This window comes from Octopus bimaculoides, chromosome 6, assembly GCF_001194135.2.
Source record: "Octopus bimaculoides isolate UCB-OBI-ISO-001 chromosome 6, ASM119413v2, whole genome shotgun sequence".
Lineage (NCBI taxonomy): Eukaryota > Metazoa > Mollusca > Cephalopoda > Octopoda > Octopodidae > Octopus > Octopus bimaculoides.
This window is the reverse complement of record NC_068986.1, coordinates 18,335,545-18,340,038: the sequence shown is the minus strand read 5'-3', so window position 1 is coordinate 18,340,038 and position 4,494 is coordinate 18,335,545.

The following is a 4,494-nucleotide window of genomic DNA, read 5'->3' as shown; positions in this document are numbered from 1 at the left end:
ATATGTATATGCCTATATATATGTATATGCATACATATATCCGTTGCCTACGTAGAATCCTCTCTTAAGGAGTTACATTAGGTTACTGAAAGCATTATTCGTACATTGGAGTTTAAAACGCGTTACGAAACTAAACAAAGTAATTGTGGCAAATGTATGATGATGCTTTAATTGATTGTGGACATTACGTGAAAAATACCATATAATGTTTCGCCAAGTTTACAGATTTATCGTTTGTAATCGAATTTGTATAATACGTAGGCAACGAGACACTTGTTAGTGACATTTTATGATGTTCAATATATTTTATACTAATTTATGGTTTCAAGAAGAGCATATCGTCTGCTGTTTTACGAGGGTATTAATGAAATATTAATATATTGTATAATTAATATGCATTTGATTAATATCACTCGCATTCTATGTTACGAATAGTTTAAAACAGTGTGATTAGTGATGTATATTTTGAATTGTATATCTTCCTTTAATCATTTGTGAATTTGTCTATTAATTATGATAAATATTGTTCATTAGTGTTTGTTTATTCTGGTGATTAAATAAAAATCTATCGGTGTGTATGCTCATATAACTCTATTTATTTGTAGCGTGTATGTGTATGTATACACGTTTTATCCACAGCTGAGTATCTCTACGAAGCGATATTGCGTTGTAAGATGTATTCTCGATGCAACCTAGCATATGTCTGTGTGAGAATACAATAATCTTCGTATATAATACGTATATATGTTCTTGCATATACATAGGTACACACATCATACATCTATACGTGGATACATATATATTATATACGCAGAAGGCAATCGGTAAATTGTCGCTTTTTATAATTTTAATTTTGCGGATGCGCATTGTTTATTTTTTTGTGTTTGTAGATTACACAACAAAGTAGGGTAAGTTGGGCACCAACTGGGAGGAAAACAGCACTATGACGTAATTGATCCTGCCAGAAATTCGGAAAGACATTCCGAACTGCTTGATTTTCCACTCGGAAACTCCAATACGAGCATTGCTGAATGTTTAGCTGTCAATCTCAGTACAGTGCAATCTGAGGACATGTACCGAGAGCGATAATAAATCAAACACCCCGTCAATATCATGGTGTTTGGAGTGATCACTAGTAATACCAACGTTATGCATCCATTCATCTTTCCACACGGCCTCGGAATCAACACGGAGACCTACATCAAGTGCCTGGAGAAGGTAGTACTGCCCTATGTCAAGCGGGTGGCTGCTGGAAGACCCTATATCTGGCAACAATAACCTGCACATGCCACACAAGCAGGAATACCCAGTTATAGCTGTCAGACAATTTCTCCGAGGACATCATCACTAGCATCTATCTACCAAACTCCCCAGACTGCAACCTGCTTCAGTATTATGTGTGAGGTGTAGGTGAGCGAGAGACCCTCCCCCCACAAAAAAAAACAAAAAAAACAAAAAGACTCGTTCTAACACCAAAGATGAACTGAAGGCAAGCATTATGGCAGTATTCACTAACTTAAATAAGAAATTGTCCAGAAGAGCTGCAGGAGACTCCCAACTCGTATGGAGGCTTCGTTGAAGCCAATGGCGATTTTATGCTATTTAGTATTTCAAGATATTTTAATGTAATTTTGGTAAATATATCTGTTAAAATGAGATGTCTCTTATTTTAATTTTTGTGTAATTTAAACGACAATTTATTCCCCGCGCCCTGTGTGTATGTGTGTATGTGTGTGTGTGTGGGGGTGTGTGTGTGTGTGTATGTGTGTGTGTGTGTGTGCGCGTGTGTGTGTGTATTTAAGTACAGGTAGATTGCGAGATAGACTGATATAAGCAGATACGTATATATTCAAATCGATGTTCAGAACTATGAGCTCATTTTTATATTTATATGTATACACCCAGAAGGCAAACATGTATAGTTGAGCATTTGTACAAAAGCGATGCATTGAATCATGTACAACAGTAACCCTACTGTATAAGCAAATACTTTAAACTGATATGAAACAGAAATATGTTCTTCATACTTGACTTCATTCTAATGTTTAACATTATCTCAGAAAGGAACTCGCTGAACTTGGAATCTTTTAATCCTAACAGAGAAAGAGAGGGAGAGAGAGAGAGAGAGAGAGAGAGAGAGAGAGAGAGCAATGCAAAAATTCTCCATCTTCAAATTTTGAGAATAATAGAATTAGCTACACACTGTTGATGAAGAATAGAAAATAATGCATCCATATGCCGTGTGCGGTGACCTGCGAAAAAACGACATTACGTATAAGTTTGCTTCAAAGTACATATTTAAACAAACATGTACAGTGCTTTGCAGACAAAAACTCTCACACTTATGAATACATATAAACATGGACACACACATGCATTTATAATGATTAGTATATAAATGTGCATACGTATATATATATATATATATATATATATATATATATAAATCTTCAGAAGATCGTATATCCAAAAGAGAAGCAGTCGAAACATTAGAGCAGCAACGTATTCATATAATATATCTCACCATTTTCTCTAGATATATACTTTTGTATATATTATACATGAAATATATGCATACGGACACACAGACACACACGCCCATGCACTTTATCGTATTTATTGTATTTTATCTTATCATTCCTCAAAGTTTAAAGTAATACTTTATAGTATATATAACTATGAAGAAACCTTTGTGTATAATTCCGCTACTCATATAAATACATACTTTACACAAACTATATGCTTTTGTACACACATACTTTTATATTTACACGTATAATCTTGCACACACCGACAGTAATAGAATAACCACCCGCACTCATATGTTTGTATCTGTGGATTTTGAGCTTGTGTAGGTTTGCCTACAAGCCTAGAGGTAAAAAAAACATTCGATGCACCTCCATTTCTCGTACATAACGTACTACTGATTGAAACGTCATAATTGTTGCCCAACACGCACCACACACGTACATAGATAAAACACAAGTGCATTTAAAATGTTTGAATATCATAACATGCTACGGTTACAAGATCAACAAATGCAGTTTCAAATAGAAAGAGACTTTTCTTTGAAAAGTCGAAGTTAAGACGACTTAAGGCCGCATACTGTGATGAACTAAATCTACCAACATTATTTTGGATCATCGAGCTCCAAGAAAAAGTTTGAACCCGTCTTCCACCCCTTAAATTTTCTCTATCTTTTGTATTCTTGTCAGTTAGATTTATTAATATACATATGTACATATTTTTACATAATCATTCATCATCTGAAAGCTTCCGCTTTTTGCTTTCTCTGGTTTTGCTTGTAATTCATATTTTGTATCTGATGTATATAATATAGTTTATCCGCATAATTGCCCAACCTCTCTCTCTCAACCTTTCTCACTGTATATGTGTATGTATATATATATATATATATATATATATATATATAAAAAGGCTTAGCAGTGGCAGTGTGCTAAGTAGCTTGCTTACGAATCATATGGTTCCGGGTTCAGTCCCACTGCGTGACACCTTGGGCAAGTGTCTTCTACTGTAGCCTCGGGCCGACCAAGTGAGTGAGTGGATTTGGTATGTGTGTGTGTCTGTGTTTGTCCCCCCAACATCGCTTGACAAACGATGATGTTGTGTTTACGTCCCCGTAAAAGAGACCGATAGAAGAAGTACTAGGCTTACAAAGAATGGCAAAAGACACTGATAAAATAAGTACTAGGCTTGCAAAGAATACGTCCTGGGGTTGATTTGCTCGACTAAAAGACGTTGCTCCAGCATGGCCACAGTCAGATAACTGAAACAAGAAAAAGATTAAAAGACTATATATATATGTAAGTATGTGTGTGTGTGTATGTATGTGTATAGGATGCTGAAAAGTTCCCGGCTATGGTTAAAAGCAAATACAAGAGGTTGAGTTAATTTATTTTATTCAACATATTCCCACTCTCAGATTCACACACTCATTGCAAAAGTCATTTACCTTTTCTAAGCCCTGTAAAACAATTCAGAACGTTGGGCCTCTAACCAGGCCTCTCTCTATACATTTAAAAGCAGAACCCTTTTCAGCACTCCGACCTCTGAATATACACAAATTCCAATTTCTTTAGCATTTAATACTTCCAGAAAAATACCGATGTCGTATTCAAATTCTTCAACGGTTGCTTCCAATTTTCTTTTAGCGTAGAGTCTCATTCTACACATTCACGTATCATTACCCCTACGTAGTCTGACATTATCTAAGTAATAGAACAGTATCCCTTTAATTTTATTCACCTGACATTCTGAAATTGTACGCGTAGGGATGCAATCATGTACATCATTATACTACATTTTCTACACAATAAGAACACATAGAAAGGGAATAACTCTCTTTAACTTATAAATATATTCTACTTGGTTTTCACACTTACATTTCATCTGGTAGCTACATTTAAATTATGTTTGTGTGTGTGTGTATATATATATATATATATATATATATATATATATATATATATATAT